Consider the following 21,365-nt stretch of genomic DNA (forward strand, 5'->3'; position numbering starts at 1 on the left):
CGATCTTCTCACTTTTGGTAGTGGAGAATCAATGATCCTCCATTCTCTCTTTCTCAGTTTGAGGATTTGCATTGGTTTCATGAATGCCTATGTGGGTTGATGTCACAACAACAAACATAGCCATCAGTTGCGGCTTTCACCATGGACAATGACAATTCACCATGGTTGCTTTAGTAAATTGATAAGGGTTGCCCTAGCTTCAATTAACATGCCCACAAACTTTTTGCCAAGGTCAAAGCAATATGAAAAAGGGAGGAAAGAAAAGGACCGAGAATGAATTCATTGGTGGTGAGCAGTCACCATTTATAGCATCATTTCTAAATGACCATTTCTTACTAAGTGGGTAACTAGATACCTTTAGATAAGCTATGCATTGTAGAAGACATAGAAGTGTGTAGAAGTTAGGATAAGCCATGCTGGAACCATAGCAGACAAGAGCTGAGAAGGGGTCATTGCTAATCCTTTGCTTAACTAACTTGGTTTCTGCTTTGCATACTTCATGGTGGCCAAAGACATTGTGGCCATTAGGAATGTATAGGAGCACCAAACAACAAAAAATATGTAGAGAAGGAGAAAAATCTTAACATAAAACAAATTATACAATGTGTTTTAGAAGTTTGAATCACACAAGTTACCATTTTATGATAACTACAATATATACACTTCCAAACATCGGCACCCCTTTGAAGGGGTTGATTGCATCCAAGATAGTTCCACCTTTTGTTTGCATATCAATCAACAAACAAAATCTACTGTAAGCTCAAATGCCTAGAGAAATTTCTTTTGTCACTTATATAAAGTCCAGTGAATACTTGCAATGAAGATTGTGGAGAACAAAATGCTCATTATACAGTTCAACTACAAAAGGTTTTCCATGCGTTCCAAAATATCTAGATTTATAGGCAACAAGTTTTCCTTTTACAAAATTGATGTTGTCTAAAATTGAAATAATGGAAAACCTAACAATCTTAGTTGGAAATAATGGTGTTAAATAAGATGCACTTTACTACAAATTATCCAAATCCTTCATCTCCCTAAAAGTAAAATTTGAATTAGGCACAAGTTTTATACAACAAGCAAGATAAATGAAGAAAATATTAGAAATGTATATATTGTAGGAGATAGATGAAAAAGAAAAACCTAACTTCTTCAGAACTTAACCAGTATCCCCATTTTACCCAAATTTTGCAGTGGCAAAGCAAGTTCAATCAACGATAGTTATGGGCTAAAGAACCCTCAAACGTGTTCTAAGGTGCATAACAATCACACGAAATGTAGACGTTATTGAAAAAATATCCATCACATAAAAGAGTTCAATAGGTTTCTATTCTTAAAAAACTTGTTCTTAGTAATTGAAAGCAATATCCCTATTGATCTGATTGAGTGCACGCTTCTCATCAACCTATTGGGAAAGCTCCTTGTCAAGCCAGTTGAGAAAATCTTCCACCTCCTTCTACTCTACTAAACATTCATTAAACTACCATCCTTATGAGTGAATTGACAATGTCCCCCTTTGTCTTAACATGTATTTTTTATCTGTAAACCTGCTTCTATGTTAGTACAGTGCAATAATTATAGAAATCCAGTTTATATGTTGTAGTATGCAATAATATTGGAATCTACTATGCATATTGCATTTCCATTCATATAAAAGATAATGGCTAAAATCACAAAAAATTAGAATGCTCTCATACATGTGCATATCATACTAACAAGCAACAAATGCAACAATCCAGCCATTCCAAGTATACAAAAGAAGTACAACTGAACCATAAACACATCATGACTAATTGATATTAGCATTCTAGAAATCCTGAGATTACCAGAAGATTAGAAGCAAACCTGCAAAAGCATATCCAGAATTTCTTTTCCACATAACGTGCCTTAGAATAAGAATTTGAGCATAGTATGGGCAAATTCTTCATTCTATGCTACTAATTATGACCATCAACTGTATACTAGAAGCTTCCTAAAGTCAACATCATTTCTAGTCTTTATTATACATCATCTTTCAAACATTATAAGTAACTAAATTGAGTAAATTATATCAAATACATGATCCTAACTTAGATATCATGATAAAGTTATCCATGAAACTTCACGATTGAAAGCAGTGTGCAAGTTTGATCTTCTAAACTAGTGATTCATATATATCAAACATATATATTGATAAGTTGTTTTAAGAAATTCAATAACTCATTTGCATATTGTTTATATAGAAGGTACATTATTTGTGGCCACTAGAAGATACATTATTTGTGGCCACTACTTTTTGCTATATTCATTAGACCTATGTCACATGGATGTGCCTAAAGGCACCACACCTACATTTATGATGCAAGTGCCTGTGAGCATGTAAATGCATCCTATGTAAGTTTAACAAGAGTCGTCTACTCTTGACTGCACTCGAAATGACCTTTAATGGTGAATGAAAAATGTTAATAAATAGAGAAAAAGTGTTAAATAAAGCTTCACTAACACATCTACTGGCACAATAAAAACATCAGCAAAAATAATGTCACAAAAAGAATACTAATGCAGCAAGCACATGTCAATGAAATTACACAATTGCTGATGTGAAAAGCATGCCAGAAATGATCTAAACAAACATCGCAAAAGGTAGTATGTGGTGGTGCATGAGTTCCTTTTAATGGCACAAACATCATGTCAATAAAGTATGGATTAGCAAAGATGTGCACAATGCGTCACTGGTAGCATCATCACTAATCCCTTTTTGTGTATCATTAAAGTTCTTTCCTTTAGTGATAGCCATCAATATCAATGATTCTTCTCACCCTACATCTTTGATAAGCCAAAATTCCCTCCAAAGCAAAATTTTGTAGAATTTTACATGTCAAAAGGTTCTTATAGATGTTAACTTGAGAGTCGGTCAAATCAGTCAGCCTTTGAAAAAACTTGAATGAGCTAAATCCACAAAGAAAACTAAGAAAGCAATTCCTGACATTTAATCAAAGCTCGTTTTTATACCTACAAATCTCAAATGTGCCATGGAAGATTCTTAAGAAGATTTGCTAGTCATCATTCTTCTGAATCTCTTGGCGTTTAAGATTTTCATCTGACTTAGCTACTTCAATGGCTTCCACATTTTCAAGTTCTTTGCTTACAATAAACAATTTTGTTACTACAACAAACATACAATAGCCAAAGACAAGCCCCATATCCAGTAATCATAAACTAAAACTTTGCCATAAAAGAAACTGAAACACTATAGAAAAACAAACTAGATTGCTTTAACAAAATCTAGTAAATCAGAAAAGCCAACTTCAACAACTAAATCTAACTAGAAAATTTCCTTGAAAAAAGGAAGTAGTAAAAGAGATTTCCAAGCAACATCAAGGACATCATTTCTAGAAACTTACTCTTGCTAATTCTACCCATTTTTTCATTGTTCACATTAATCTTTAAAGGGAAGGAGACTTTGAGCAATTGATATGTAACATTATATTTGTATTATATAGGGATTACATTATAAAAGTACAAAAAATACCACTGCAAACTTGCAACACTAACCCCATCCATAATTTCATATCCCAAATGCATAACACAAGAAAGGAACTTTTACATGCACATAAAAATTGCCACTAAAAATGCACCTAAAATTAATAAAACCTTTACAGATGTGTTAACACTCCAAATTTTTCTATCTCAGTTGATGGATACAATTTCAAAATCTTACAAAGAATTTTACAAAACAAGTGTGAAAAACATCAATTTCAAAATCAATTTCGAATCTAAACACAATTTAGGTTCAAATCATGAATTTGACTTGTATCACAAATCCCAAGACAATATTACAAGTCCAAATCCTAATCCAGTACTCAAAACTAGATCCAAATTTAGTTTTTGAAGTTCAAATCCAATTACAATTATCATTTGGGATCCATGTCCAACCTAGAATTTGCATGTGAATTCAAAATCTGAATCTAGATTCAAATTCAAAAAGTAGATCCAATTCACGATCCAAAATGATATGTGAGTCCCACATGTGGGCCCCACTTTGTCTACGTGGACAAAGGCTGCCCAAGAGGCCATGCCTCTCCTCTCTTTTCCAAAAATATCTCATATTAATGAAACCAGAGAACATCAAAATTAAATTCCATGGGGAAAGAGAGAAATTTATATCTCTCTCTCCATTAATTAAAAAGGAACTATCTAATTATGAAGAGGGGCATAGTTGCAAGGAAGCCACGATCCAGCTATTGAACAAAGATAGACCTTGATTAGATCAAATCTACTTTGACTAAACCTAGTCGAAATACAATTCGAAACTGAGCACAACTGAAACACAATTAAGTGCTTGCTTAGCTCAAATTCATCAAATTACCTCAAACAAGCTCACAAAATGAGCTTTGACTTTGGTCATTTAATCAAATTTGGTAACCAATTCGGATAACTTTGTCCTTTCTATGATCCAATTGAATTTGTAGGACCCAAATTAGGATTTATGAAAGTCAAATACACATGAATTTTTCAAATGTGCAAATCAATTACGAAGTTAAAATCAATATTTCAATTCACAATTTGATTCAATTAAATCCATCTTCACTTGAATTGTGGACAAAAATGCCCTTTAAAAGCAAATTTGATAGGATGTTCAAAGTATTTTCAAATTTAATTGAATTGTCAAAAATAAATCACAGTTCAATTACATTTAGACCTTAAAGTTAAGGAAGGCCTAGAAGACATACTAAAAGTAATGTTCATCCAAGCAATTGACTATGTCGAATGGTTGACAAAAATCGTGGTAGTCCTAAAGAAGAATGGCAAAATTCAACTCTGCATTGATTTTAGGGATTTGAACAAAGCCACATCAAAAGACGACTTCCAAACATCGATTTATTGGTAGATAGAACTGCAGGCCACACTATGGTCTCCCTTATAGATGGATATTCTAGCTACAATCAAATTAAGTTGACCACATAGACCTGCCCAAAACATCATTTACAACCCCATGGGGCTCTTTCTGCTATACCCTAATGCCTTTCGGCCTAAAGAACATTGGGGAAACATATCAAAGCGCTATGACAGCTATTTTTCTTGATCAAATGTACCAAATCATGGATGCATGTATGGATGATTTGCTAATTAAGTCAAAGACTAGAGAGAATCACATCAGCATTCTTTCTCAAGTCTTTGACTAACTTCTATAATATAAGCTCAAACTAAATCCACAAAAGTATGCGTTCGATCTGGAATATGGTAAACTTTTAGGATTTGTGATCAGCAAGAGAATCAAAATGCATCCCTCCAAAGCAAAAGCAATCATTGAGATGCCACCACCAACGAGTCTGAAAGAGTTACGCAGTTTGCAAGGCAAAATTCAGTCAATTAGAAGGTTTATATTTAATCTTGTCATGAGATGTGAACCCTTCAATCATTTATTATAAAAGGGAGTCAAGTTTGAAAGGGACATAAATGTCAGTTCTTATTTGAAAAATCAAGAAATATCTCCTTTGCCTGTCAATTTTGAAACCTCTAATTTTGAGAAAACCCCTACTTCTTTACATCATAGTCAACAATTCAGTCACAGTCAACTATTCAACATGTGGTAGATTTTTGGCACAATATGAAAAAAAATACCGAATAGAGCATGCTATCTATTACATCAGTAAAACATTTGTGCAGTATAAAAAAAATTACTTGCACATGAAAAAGGTTTGTTTAACCTTGGTATGGATGTGTCAAAAATTAAGGCACTACCTACTGTCATACGATGTTAAAATTTTATCCAAGCTCAATCCACTTGTCATACGATGTTAAAATTTTATCCAAGCTCAATCCACTCAAATACATTCTCAAACAACCATTTCTAAATGGGAGGATAGCAAAGAGGCAAGTTCTGTTAATCCATTATGATTTGGAATATATGTCACAAAAATCAATCAATGGTCAAACCATTACAAATCAATTGACAGACTTTCCTCTATCTGAAAAAATCAAAACAAATGATGATTTTTCAGATGAGGAAATCCTAATGATCGAACCAGAGCAGATGTGGGAGATGCACTTCAATGAACGAGAGCATTGAGATATTTTTTTTGTTACACTGGAGAATGAAATGATTCCTTACTCCCTCAAATTAAATTTCTCCTGCACGCATAACATGGCATAATATGAGGCCTTAATGCAAATAATCAAAATGCTTCTCAATTTTAAAGTGCAAAGAGTTCAAATATTTACAGGGTATCTATGGGGGACATATAGGGTATCAAACTCTCGTCAAACAAATAGTGAGAGAAGGGTACTATTGACCCACAATACAGAAAGACTGTCACCAATTTGTCAAAAAGTGCATCAAATGTCAATTGCATGCACCATCAATTCATGCTCCAGCAGCATACCTTCATTTGGTTAACTCAACTTGGTCATTTTCAATATGAGCCTTTGATGTGGTCAGCCCAATCAATCTACCTACCTCAAATGGACACAAGTATTTTTCTTGCAGTTACAAATTATTTCACCAAATGGGTAGAGACAATCACCTTAAAAAAAATTGAAGGATGACATGTTGTGTCCTTCATTCATAAAAACCTTTTGTGTAGGTTTAGCATCTCACATGTTATTGTTTCATACAATGGCAGTAATTTCAAAAATGAAAAAATTTGCAACTTCTCTCACAAATACAAAATACAAAGTCATTTTTCTGCCCCATATTACTCTTAGGGTAACGGTCAAGCATAGGCAACTATCAAAATTTTGATTTGTGTTTTAGAAAGGACTGTCAAAACAGGATGGTATTGGCATGAGAAAATGCACAATGCACTTTGGGCGAATCAAACCACAATTCGAACACCCACCAATGCTACACCAGTAGAGTCGGTGTATAGAATGGATATTGTCCTTCCATTATATATACAAAAACCAGCATTGAAGTTTGCTGCTCTCATTGAACTTTCAACTGGCAAGTATCAACAAAAGAGACTTGCTCAATTAGACATTTTGGACGAGAAAAGGCTACAAGCAGAAGAACATGCTGAAGTCTATTGCGAGAGAGTCGCTTGACATTTTGCCAAATCGGTCATTGAAAGAAAATTTCAGGTAAATGACATTGTCTTAAGATCAGTGGTTCTACTCAGGAGTAGACTCAAAGGAAAATAGGTGCCAAACTAGGAAGGACCATATGTCATCAAGGAGGTTCTACATCTCAATTCTTATCGGCTAATTGATGTCGACGGGGTCGAAATCTCCGATCCAGTTAATGCTTTGCATCTCAGGAAATTCTATACTTGAATTTGCAATTCAAAAATTTCAAAAGAATTGTTAAGCACCTTTCTTGTAAATTTTCAAACCAACTAAGGGGCATCGTATCTCTTAAAGGGAACTTCAAAGATTGATTTTGCAAAAGAATTCAAAATGCATTCTTTAATCAAAATTTTCTAAATTCAGCTCATGTCGCTTGTAGGAAAGCAATCGCAAGGGCATTGGCTTGAACCATGCAAGAAATTTCAATGGAATTGAGGGAACAATGTTTAGGAATTAATGTTGGTCCCCACAATTGAGCACTTGTAAAGGTCTAACATGAGATGCCATGAGAAAAACCCTTGTGACATAAAAGACTTTGGCAAGATGCAAGAAAAGTTATCAAACAAAATGAGTTGAGCAATGAACTTAGAGTGGACGTAGTTGTTCCTCTGGTTCAAAACTCAGCAATAGTGGTTGGGCATATGACTTGTGCTTACATCGTGAAGCTTAAAAGCAATCTATAAACATTTTGCTCATATCAAGCCTTTAGAATTCGAGTAAGTCCGAGGGGTATTTTACACCTAGTACCCTAAGGCTAACTGGTCTGGAAGTTACCAGCCTAAAGCTCACTACAAGGGTTTAGAAAGCCCGATAAGTTTGATATTGCACAAAGTAAATTACACAAAACCACCAAAATGGTGGAAGGCTATAGTGGCTCCTAGGGTGGTGAGGAATTTCCCCCAATAGTAAGGATGACATCAAAGAAAAATCAAATTTCAAGACCAAAAGCCAAAAAAGGCAAAAGCAAAGCAAAACATTTGTCCAGGGGCAAAAGGCATGAAGGGCTAAGTTCTCCAAGCGTCGAGTGTAAACACTCGTACAAATGCAAAATTTTTCAATCAACATAAAATCCTCTATAGAGTTTCTTATGAAATGGAGGAAAATCTTCTTATTTCAAGTCTTTACTTAGCATTTCCTCTCAAGCAAGGATGGCTCGACTTCATTTGGAAAACAAATTTTCAAACAATTTATAAAAAATTTGGCGTGTAATTTTTGCTGCTAAGCAAAGTCTTCAACTTGCTTAACAACAAAGAGGGGCATTTGTTAACACCCCAAATTTTTTCATCTCAGTTAATGGATATGATTTCAAAATCTTACAAGAGAATTTCACAACACAATTTTGAAAAGCTTCAATTTCAAAGTCAATTTCAAACCTAAACACAATCATGAATTGGCTCATAGCACAAATCCCAAGACATTATTACGATTCCAAATCCTAATCCAGCACTCAAAATTGGATCCAAATTAGGTTTTTTGAAATTCAAATCCAAATAAAATTGTCATTTGGGATCCATGTCCAACTTGGAATCTAGATGTGCATTCAAAATCCAAATCTAGATTCAAATTCAAAAACTGGATCCAATTCAAAATCCAAAATGGTGTGTGAGACCCACATGTGGACCCCACTTTGTCTGCGTGGGCAAAGGCCATTCAAGAGGGCACACCCTCTCTCTTTTTCAAAAATACCTCATTTTTAATGAAACTAGATATTATCAAAATTAAATTTTGTGGAAAAAGAGAGAAATTTATATATCTCTTTTTCTATTAATTAAAAAGAAACCATCTAATTATGAAAAAGGGGCTTAGTTCCAAGGAAGCCATGATAGCTTCACCTAACCTACTTAAACTAAGTAGGTTTGACCTGGGTGCACCCAAATGTGGCTCCAAATTCAATTGAGCTTAGTCAACATGAGCATAACCCAGTCAAAGATAGACCTTGACTGAATCAAATCTACTTTGACTGAACCTAGTCAAAGTACAATTCAAATTTGAGCACAATTGAAACACAATTAAGTTCTTGCTAAGCTCAAATTCATCAAATTACCTCAATCAAGCTCACAAAATAAGTTTTGACTTTGGTCATTTAGTCAAATTTGACCCAATTCGAACAACTTTGTCCTTTCTTGAATTCGTAGAGCCCAAATTAAGATTCTATGAAAATTAAATACAAATCTGAATTTTTCAAATGCACAAATCAATTACCAATTGGAAATGAATATTTCAAATCAAAATTTGATTCAATTAAATCCATGTTTAGTTGAATTATGAACAAAAATGCCCTTTAAAATCAAATTTGATAGGATGTTCAAAGTATTTTTCAAATTTAACTGAATTGTCAAAAATAAATTCACAATTCAATAACATTTAGACCTCAGTCACTAGGTTTGAACCTAACAGGTCGATTTCAAAATAATAATAATAATAATAATAAAACTCGAGTCAAGGGTATTTTTGTCTAGATTTTCGGTCAAACTAGGACTTGCTAGGTCTGAACCATGGTTGGCCAGACCTAGCCAAGCACACCCAGCTCGTGTGTGTGGGCTAGGTGTGATTGGTTGGAATCAATTAAAGAGAATTAAAAGCTTATTTAATCGCTCTTTTCAAATCATCAATCCATGTGTCATGGATTTGACCAATGAGAAATCAAGTTTCTCTTAGCCATTGGCTGAATCAGAGGCTGGCTGAGGTGGCAGCAACCTCAGCCCATTCTCTAAAATTTTAAATGAATTTTAATTTTAGCTTGGCACCAATCCTATCATACCTGCTAAAAGAGGGGCAAATTCCCCAAGCCTTGGGCAAGTTCCAAGGGGAGTTGAGGAGGTAGGTGCAGCCACTTCTTCATTCAATTTCATCTCCATATAAACCCACCTTGGGAGCCAAAGTGGAGGACCGATTTTTTTGTCTCTCTCTTCTCATTAGTTGCAGCCAAGAGGAAGAAAGAAGAAGTATCCAACAAGAGGAGAGGCTGCCATCGTCCAAGCTCTCTCCCTCTCTCTTCCATTCCTTGCTTCTAGATTTGCGAATCTAGGGTACTTCATTGGGCTCTTGCTTAGGATTTCTATTACAAAGAAAAGTCTCTCCATCTCTACAATTTCCAGTAAGAAAAATCTATTCTCCTAGCTTTGCTAAGCTTGAATCCAAACTTGGATTCTTGCTTAGGATTGCTTGACTTAGAGAACAAGCAAGGAGAACCCTCCAGCACCAAGGCCGACCTCAAGGTAGTCAATTCTAGCTTATTTTTCATATATTTGTGCTTCTTTCTATTTAATTTCAAGTTTAATATCTATGGGAGGGTTTTATTTTCATTCTTATTTATAGCTGGGAATGATGTCCAGCTAGGGAGAACTACAATCAATGTACATTAATGCATGATGCATGCATGAACTAATTTTTCTAGAAAGGGAACCCATGAATCAAGTTTTAAAAAAAGGTCCCAAGGCCACGTCCCTTTCAAAATAGTTATTCTAAACCATTTTTAGCTTCCTATCATGAGTGAATCCCACGGTGAGAGAGTGACTTATATTTGTTGCAATATATATATATATATTTTAAATGCCTATTAGGGACTAATACATTCTCATAAATGTGATCCACCATTGCATTGCAAATCATAGACAAACAAGTTGAGTAATCTCTTTTTTTTTTTCATTTTATGCCATTTTGATTCATGCATTCTTGATTTAGCGGATTCAGGGTGGTAAAGAAGATTAGAAACTAGTTTTCAATCTTTTTATGTAAAAGAACCCAACTTTGGATCATCATGGTTCATAAGCTAAGTGGTCCATTGTCAGATATCTGATTTTTGAGAGGCAAATATGCATGTATAACCTCTTCTTTAAAATCAATTTTCTCTTTTAAAATTAGGTTGGAACACATTTGCAAACCGAATTTAAAGAAAGAGAACTTCATTTTGATCTGTGTAGTTCAAAACTACAAGATCACTAAATACTATTTGATTTTAAAAACTTTATCAATTCTATAATACATGCAAGAAATACATATAAATTGCTAAGATCAACTATGTTTTTGTAAAATTTATCTTAAAATTCTAAAGTTTAAGCTCTTGAAATGTTAATTTCCAGCCACAAAGTGGTTATCTTTCATAGAACTAGAGAAAGTTCTAATCTCATTTAAACCGGCACCCTAAGATTATTTTAGGATTCGTTGGTTTCATTTCATGTATTTCTAGATCTTGCATGGGATTAATTAATATCCCAAAATGCTCCAAAATCATATTCAAATTTCAATCTAAATCTCTCCTAAAAGAGAATGTTAAACATGCTGAAATCATCCAAGAAATTAATAAATCTTTTAGCATAAAATATGAAATCTAACTTGACTTTAGAAAAAAAAAAGTTTTCAAAAACATCATGTCATGACCCGTGTATATCTAACACTGATGGGAACATGCTCTCAAGAGAAACATTCCCCTTGCTGATTCAGATGTTTAACTCATGAAATTTAATGATTTGTCATCATTCTCTAAGAAACAAGCTTTCTTAGAATCAACATTTCTGATTTTCAGCCATTTAAATTAGTATAAAATTTGATTTTATGGCTATTTTGAGACAAAAGTAGATCTCATTCATGTTTGTCATATATTTTGAAGATTGATTTTAACTTTATTTACATGATTTTCCATTATTTTGAGATTTCAATTCAAGCCTCAAGCTTGTGGACTTCATAGCTAACTCTTATTCTTAATGAAATGTTAGGCATACATAGCAAAAGACCTATATTCTAATTAAAAATCCATCTTTGTGTGTATGGATTACAGGATGCATGTTTATATTGAATGAATGTTGAGAGATTATGAGAGAGAAAAATGAATGTCTCATATAGTTTCTTTTCTTCTTTCATGCATTTACATTCACTAAAATCAATTGCATCATATGCACCTTCCCTAAAAAATTAAGTGATCATATTTCAAGTTGTGACCAAGTCATATTGCAACAAGAAATTCGGAATCTCACTTAGTTTCGAAAGAAAACACAAATATCATCATATCTTAATTCTATCAAAATATTTTTTAAAACAATATGTTTTCTAGCATTTTATAATCTTCATCAAAAGAATGAGTTTTACTTGCTCCCAACTCTTCTCTAAAAAGAGAATTCATTTGAAAATTAAGTTCATATTCCTTAAACATAATCACATGATTTGGCAAAAAGAGAATTCAAAATTATTCATTTGCTAAGAAAGTTTAACACTTTGTCAAAATTTGGTCCTTTTAATAAATCAACTTAGCTATGTTTCTTAAAAATTTGATTGCAAGTTGATCTCAATTTCAATCCAAAATCATGAGATGATCTTGAGTTCACAAAAAGAAACTAAATCTCAATCACCAAGAGTAGGTCCACAACACACTTCATAACCAAATCTCTAATAGACCTAAACAACATAAAAACAAAACTAGTATAAACTCTAGCAACAATAACTGGATAAAAAGAATAAAATTAAGCTCATGAACATGCATAGAAGCCTAACACATAAATAACTACTGCTAAAAGACTACACCATGAATCTAACCTCTAGATAGACTTTATAAAATAGAGATTTTGAAGGTCAAAATGTGTTCAAATGTAATGAAATTAAGTTCTTTGAAAAAAAGATATATGTAAGACACTTGTCCTTTTCACATCAGTGAAGAATTCCACCAAAAAACTCAAGATATGGCTATTTAAAGCATTGTTAAAATTCTGTTTTGCATATTTCTGAAATCACTATTTTTGAAAATTATATCTTAAAAAATCAAGTAAAACCCAGAAAAGATTATCTTCAAGTTCATTTGAAATTTGGTCTACAGACAAGCAACATGTAGACAGAAGCCATGGAAAAAGTTGGGCTTACAAAGCATTAAAATTCACATAAAGTGACCTATATTCTATTCTGAATTTATGTACGTAAATCTTAAAACAAACTAGATTCACAGTGACTCAACTGCTAACCAGATTTCAAAACACTTGATTGAAGTCCTATATCTATATTGAGCCAAACAATATAAAGACTACATCTATGTTGAGTTTGAAAATTGAAAACAAATAAACTAATGTCATCCTAGCTAGGTTAGTTTACTAGAAAACAACTAGAGCAATTAACTTCAGTCACACATATAAACAATATATTTAGATATTATAAAGGCATGTATATGCTTGAGATAATCATACTATCATGCTGGATTAGTAATAAATAAATAAACTTAATTTGAAATTGAAATCAGAAACAACTAGATGTTAAAGAATAACCTATTTAAATGAAAATTCTCGACTTTTACTTGATAATTGTGTCTCACACTCATTACAAACTAATCTCTAACATGACTCTAATATACAACCTACATATGCTAACTTAATAATAAAATTAGCACTTGAACTATATGAATTATAGAATTGATAATCTAAGAACTATATACTCATTGTAACTATACGGGTTAATACCTAATGACTGCTATGCATGTGATATACCTATTCTAAAGATGAAACTCATATGACATGCAAAATGATGTGATGCAGACCTGATAACAACTAGAATCTATTGACTGCCATGTTCAAAACCACTAATTCATCTTCATTTAGATATCTGAAAAGACAACGTTTAAATCTCTTGAAATTTCCTTTGACAAAAAAAAATATTTTGGTTTGAATATTCAAGGGCAATCTTGACGAAGGGATGTTAATCCTTAAATTGTAGCAACCAAATACAAGATCTCCAATCATGTCACTTATAATCAGATATAATTAAATACAGAGAAGCAACCTTAATTTGATGACCTATTATTGGTGTTATGCATGATACAGACCATGCACCAGTGCAAAAGATAAAAAATCAAAACTTATAAACAAGAAAACAACAAAGTAAGTCATCTAAACCAAACGATTTTTGCTGTTAGTATTGGTCAATAACAAAAGACGCATCTAGCACAGGGACTACCTCTTTTTTTGGAAAAATAATGCAAAAAGAAAATGACCCTCGACAGATTGCGATCACTATGGTAAACTTTGAAATCAAAATAAATAAAAAATAAAAAAAAATATAGAACATAAAGACAGTAATATAAACTACACATAGATATAAAAGAGGAGACAGACAAAGGACATACCATGTATAGTGTCCCGATCTTGATCCAAGGATTTGAGAGGCTGCTCTCACACACCTTACAGCTTGAAACCATATCCTCTACACTGAAACAAAGATCAATGAACTTGATGATGGCATAGGGAGGAAGGATAAAAAGAAGCTGCCGTAGCTGGTCCAAGAATACTCTCAAGCATTGATGGTTCACCCAACAAACTCAAGGTGATGGGGTGGAACTTCACCAAAAGTTTGCTGTTTTGCAAAAAAATATATCTCAAAGTTTAAAAAACACAAACTATAAAATAGAAAAGAAAATTATGGATAGAATAAAGGATAGGCACTCGATGAACTCAAGATATGAATGCAGGAGTACTCAACTAACACATGGCACCATGAAAGAACACAAAGAAGTTTCTACTTGCTCTCCACCCAAGGCCTCCATGGACGGCTTTAGGGTTTTATTTTATTAAGTTCAATAAAAAATTATAACATAGCTGTTATGTAGATAGAAAATTTTTTCAAAAAGCCAAAAAAACATCTCCCACTTTTCAGAAAAAGGGTGACACCATTTCTACAAGGGGTTTTCACAATGTTTGAAATGTTTATTATTTGGATAAGGACCTTATTCTTGGATATCTGGTACAAGGTTTGGTTTAGCAGTTTGGTGCAGATCCAGAACCATATTTCTTGGAGAAATTGATCAAAAACTAGCTTATCTCTCTCATTTTAAGCCCATCATGAGTGCAATTTGGACACCAACTTCTTGACAATGAAAGTAATGTAATAATGGATTTTAACCTTAACATGACAAAAAAATATGATGCAGTTCATGCGTCGTTAAGAAGCATGACATTTAATTCTATTGTCTCTGAACCAACTTCTTCTACCAACACATATTCATGTGTATTGCTTGTTGCATGCTTAATCAGGTTCAATGAGATAGCTTGATGGTTGGACTGCTCTTTCATTAGCACAGCCATAATGAATACAAGTCCTTTTCGAATCTTGTGGTGGTATCCTCCATCTTCACTATCACATACATGAAAGTTGTCATATCAATTTAGCTATAGATTCATGTTTACATGTTCTAGAGTGTTCACACTCACATAATCTTTTTACTACATAATTGGCAAGGATAACACATGTTGTTAGATTTGTACTCTATTTCATTTTGATTTTCTTTTGTTTTTGTGAGTGAAAGAGGAAGTGTAATTGTTGTACTACCTTCTAGGATAGTTGATGAAAATGGAAAGCATTTTTCTTTCAAGATTTCCAGTGCTAGCACAAGTTGGAAGCCTTCATTTGCTTGCCACTTTTTCTATTGTTTTATCTGACATCAGCAGCGAAGGTCACATATTGGAATATCAATTTTAACATTGTCCTACTTGCAATCCCTGCAGCTCTTGTGCCACTCTCCAATGTTGAGCAGTTCCAAATCTCAATTTCGATCACCCTTTTCTTCCTCAACATTTTTTGGGGCTTGTACATAGTTTGGAAGCAAAAGGTGAAAACACTTGCATATCCCTGTCATGCAACTCAAGTCTATTTTATATTATTGCATTTTCAAAGCCTCTTTTTGCATGTTCATGCAATGAAATCTATTGCAATTGATAGGTATAAAGGCTTTTCAAACTATGGTGTCGTATTCACACTTCATCTAAGCAAAATGTTGATATACCATTACAATTGGACAAGATTATGCAATTTGAGTGGATAAGGCTCAATCTTGTTGCACCAAGGATATATTGTTCATAACCTGTGGTAGACAATTAGATGAACAGATTATCTAGATTTGTTCCATATTCTGCTTTTTTATTATGATAAATTATTTTGTTTCTCTGATCATTGAATTTTTATGACGATGGGAGATAGTAAAGCTATAGTTCAAAAAGACACCTAGTGTGGGATGATAACCAGATGCATTTTTTATTAGATTTAATCAATATGCTAGAGAACAAAAAACAAATTAAAGCATGTCAAAACTAAACTTAAGCATCATGATGGGCATTCTAAAGACAAGTAGATTTGGGCGGGATGCCAATAAAATGGTGGTGGTATTTGACAATAAGATATGGATTAAATATATAAACATGTATCTAAATAGAAAAAAGTACAAGGGCCTTCTTTGTTGTAATTTTATAAGCATGCAGAGGAAATAAAGGCATAATCAACTGCTAAGAGTGATCATAAAAGTAAAAAGTTATATATACCAATACTACCAACAGAAATTTGACCTACAAAGCATTATTAGTTGAGGAAGTATCTCAAGAATATAATTTTGATGACCCCATGAGTAACTCACTAAAATTACCAGCCTTCATCATCAAAGGGAGAAAGCAGGGATAGAAAGTCATAGGGGGTGCTTATATCTATGAGATGCTAAGTAATCTAACTCATACGTGCCAAGTTTTTAATGATGTAATTCCATATTATATGATAAAACAAGATAAAGGCATAGTAACTGAGCTATTCCAAAATGGTGAAATTGTTACATCTACTTGTTTGAAATCCATTGATTTGTGTCATATTCACAATATGTGGCTACATTCTTTTGTGTTCTAGTAAAGTTGAGGGATAATTAGTTGCACAATGGAATTGGTGATAGTGGATACATGTATCATTCTCAATTTGACATGTTTAAGTTAATTTTGCTAGTATTACACTTCATGTTTATACTTCAGTCAGCATGTGTAATTTAATATGCTTTATTTTTAGTATATATGTGGGTTGAGTTAATATATGTTTCATTTTGTCTTATTTTAGATAAGTTACATAATGATGAGTGTCTTCTGTAAGTCGTGTTTATGTCAATCTGTTTATCCATTTATTAAATTTATGAATCACTTAGTTATGATTCTCTCTTATGTAATAATCCAATGAAACACAATGCAATAAATTTCATTACTTTCAATTGAGATAGTTATTATAATTATGGAAACAATGAGATAGTGTCATCGTCCATCACAAGAGAAATGCAAGCCAACGATTTGTTGATGAATGCATTTATGTTCATCAATAAGATTGCTATTACCTCATGCATATGGTACAAAAAAACCATCTAAGATTGTATAATCTTTTGAGTTGGAGGACAAAAAAAATGATTTGTGTCAAATATCAATAAGAGAACAAGGTGCCACGTTTTTGCCAACTATGGAGCAGGATTCTTTTTTATGTCATATATCCTAACATTGTGAATTTTTTGACTCCTTATCATTAATATCGGCATCATTTCAATGTCCCTATGCATGACCAATCCAAAATGAAGAAAGTTGTTCAACCATAGATATTCATCTTTATGTAGCACAATAGAACATATACTTGGATTGTTAAAGGCAAGTTTTCTTATTTTTAAAGGTAAAGTGCATTGTCCAATCAGTACACAAGTCAAAATTGCACAAGAAGTTTATATTCTTTATAACTTTGTAATAGAGAATAATCCAAATGCAGTGCAATGTTTTGAAAAATGAAAATTACAATGAAAGCATACAAGCAATAATGTGCTTATTGACACAACAACAAATCATATGTGGAATGACTGGTGCAATAGTAAATAACTTGATGTTTTTCATGTTGTTCTTTTAAGATAATATTCGATAATTTGTATATAATGTGTGCATTATTGTTGTGGTTTTGTTATAGAATGTAATGCTTGCAGCTAATATTGTCATTTTACCATGCATTTTGCTTAACATATTGCAAGGAAATAGAATCTTTTTGGTCAACATCTATCTCTCATAGTGTCTAACCTAATTTTTATATTTTTCTGCTTTGTTTGCTTATTCATGTGTACTACACTCATATCCACATATATTGTTGTTTAAAATGCAAGGAATAAAGTGAAAACCCAATGGATGAGCACTAATGCATGATTATTAATTGGTTGATGACATGCTATATTCATCATTTTCAAGTCATGAAATAAATTTTCTTTGTGGATGTGACTATCATTATATGCATTTATGTGTATACGTAATTATTCACAAAAAAAAATTATTTAAACACTTTCACGTGGATTGTACTCGAGGAATTAAGAACTTGCACTCTGCTTAGGTCTTTGTGTTGTTTATGACATAATAATGTTTGTTTACTGCATCTTGAGTGGTGCTCTTATTGTGTGTCTATATTAAACACTTAATCAATTTAGGTCACATCCATTCTATCTTTATTATTTAATATTCTAAATTGTAGTTTTTTAGGTCTTCTATATGTGTAGAGAGAGAGAGAAAGTGGGTTAGATTATTTAAACACCTTATATATCCTCTTACATATTTTACCAAGTGTTTTCTTTTATCATGGATTGATCTAGGTCATTTTTATGTATATGAAGACAAAGAAAGTGAAATTATTTTCATTATCCAATTTATTTTTGCATATTATCTTAGGCTTTCCTTAGCTAAATGGATCTTAGGTCATTCACATGTGCGGAGAGAGAGAGAGATGCAAACATGTTTTTATCTTGTCCCTCATATGGTTAAAACAAACAATTAAAAAGACAAGTTGGGTTTGGTGTCCACTTGTCTTTACATTTGCACAAACAAATGTTGGACATAATTGCATCTTGTCCTCTTGAACAAGAACTTCTTTTTCACAAGGACACATCTTCGAAGAATATGTGTTCCATGAACATATCTTCCAATACCCAATAGCTACATTAGGAGTACAATGCAAAGAGGCTTGCTTATTTCTAGATGCAGACTATAGGAGGGGCTTGTGGCTGTTCAAGTTTTCCTCCGATCTCTTCATCAGTGCTGTCGGCTGGCAGCTATCTCTCTCTCTTTGGTTTACCCTGACCATAATGTTGTTTGTAGAGGCTTGCTTCCGTTGCAAGGCCGCCAAATCTTCCTTTCAAGTACCTTAGTCTTTCCATGTCTCTTACCCTACCATCACCGTCTTTTGGTCTCATATTGAGTGCTGAATCCCAGCATGAATCTAGGGTGCTGGTAGCTAGCCAGCTTTGATCACCACCTTCTCACCTTCCTTTGTCTCAAAATTTATCATTTGTGGCCTGTCCTCTTGGGCTTCGGGTATTATATCTCCTTTGCACACCTGAAGAATCGTCCTCTTAACGCTTCTGTATTTCCTCAACCTTGCTGTCCTTCCCCCTCTACCCCCTCTATCCAAGAGCTTCACCCTCTCCTCATGCTATTGTGCCACTACTGGAACTATCATCCCTTGGCTTCCCTGTCGAGCTCTTTGATTTTTAGAGCCTTCCTCACAAACCAATGTTTTTGCCTAGCTCCTTCCTACTGGCCACATAAACACCATTGTCTTGCTCTCCACCTTGCCAATGCTTGCCCTCTCTGTCTCTCTGTTGTAGAAACCCGTTTCCACCTTTTTGTCTCTATGCTCTTTCTTTCGTCATTTCCTTGCCACCACTTGGACAGCCCTCATTCCCCTCATCACATCTGTACCCCTCACCAGTTGCTCATCATCTCACCTTCTTTCATGCACAAGCAGTGGACGCTCACTTGACACCCTTATCTCATCAGTTTCTGGTAGAACTGGAGAAAGCAAAATAATAGGGTATTCAATGATGAGTCCTATAACCTTCCATCCTTTTTCTGTTTGTGGTGATCGATGTTCACCTTTCCATTCAAATCGGTTGTTGTCAACTTCCTATTGCAGACTAGACCTCGCCCTCACCCCTCTCTTCTCTCCCCTTTCTTTTCTTTTTTCTTTTTTTTTCTTTTTTTGCATTGACCACCTTTCAAATCAAATTGCTTTTTCTTTTATTGGCAGTTATCTACTCTCTCTCTCTCTCTCTCTCTCTCTCTCTCTCTCTCTCTCTCATGATTGTAGAATTGTATAAAGAAGATATTATTACTTCCAAGGATTCATCTACTTCTTAATGTCATTCTATTGTTTGCATCTAACTATTGTTTATTATTAAAACAAGAATATATATATATATACACACACAAATAACATAAAATTATTTTCAGGATCATATCGGTTTTAACAAGCACCAGCCCAAACTTTTAGTATTAAAGCCTCTATCATAATATAGATAAAATAATTTGAATATCCACTACAAAGATTTGGGTTCATCCGCTATGACCATTGCTTCTGACAACAACTATTTTTCGTGATGACTCATGTTCCCATTGCACCAGCCCAAACATCGGGATCATTGGCATCCAATTTCCTTTTGAGTTTCAATTAGATTGTTTTTTTTCGTGAATATTTATTAATGCCATTTAATCCTCAAAAAGTTGTGTAAAACACTCACTCTCTAGATCTTTGTCACTCTCCCTGATTAGTTCCCTCGAAGCAGTGAGTAGTTCTATGCAACATAGGGCCACTGAGAGCTCTGTAACAATGGTAATCTCTCTCTCTCTCTCTTTCTCAATTTGTCCATCATCCTCTTGATCTAGTGATCATCTCTCTCTCTCTCTCTCTCCTCCTCATCCTCGTCTTTGATTTTCACCATGTCAGATACAAAACCCCAGTTTGGTTTACAAGCCATCAACCACAACGTTGTATAAAATTTGGGTTTCAATGCTAAATGTTGTAGGGCGTCTAGGGCCTATTTCTAGATGTTGCAATTCAACTAATTCCAATGCTCTTCTTGGTTTGCTTAACTCTCATGTTGTTGAATTTTTCAGTTTTCCAAAAAATCTTGCCCTCTTCTTTCATGACGTGTTTCTGTGTACATTTTTTTGTGGTGTTGGTCATTGATTTGTTGTCTGAAGAACGACCAATCATGATAGCCTATAGTAGCAAGATTGCAAGATTGTATGTGTTTGTTGCCTTTTCCTACTTTTGAATGGTGCAAGTGTGAAGGGGGCCAGAGTTCGAACTTTTAGGAGTCTAGCTTTTACAATGTCATTGCTTAGCAGACAACTCTTGTTCCTAGTACTATAATTCCTTGATGTAGAGAAGTTCAAAGAGACCATTCACAAGTATGTGATTGCTACTATTTTTTATGTTCACAAGATTTTGAAAACAAGTGTTTCAAAAATCCTTTAAAAATCATCTATTTTTATATTTGCAAAATAGTTTTCATTAATGGCTTATTGTGTTTTATAGATGAGAGAAGCTATTCCTGTCAAATCTGTAATATTGCTTACATTATAGCGAAGTTAGGAGTAAGAGCTGGTCTAATTGCTGCCGCGCTCCTTTGACAGCACCCTTCTGTCTCCTCGCCCTAACTTTTCTGCAGATTGAGTTTGTGGTTGTTAATCTAAGATCCGATATTTACAAATGGAATAATGTTAATCTATAATTTCTAAATTAGATCATTTATC

This window comes from Nymphaea colorata, chromosome 6, assembly GCF_008831285.2.
Source record: "Nymphaea colorata isolate Beijing-Zhang1983 chromosome 6, ASM883128v2, whole genome shotgun sequence".
Taxonomy (NCBI): Eukaryota; Viridiplantae; Streptophyta; class Magnoliopsida; order Nymphaeales; family Nymphaeaceae; genus Nymphaea; species Nymphaea colorata.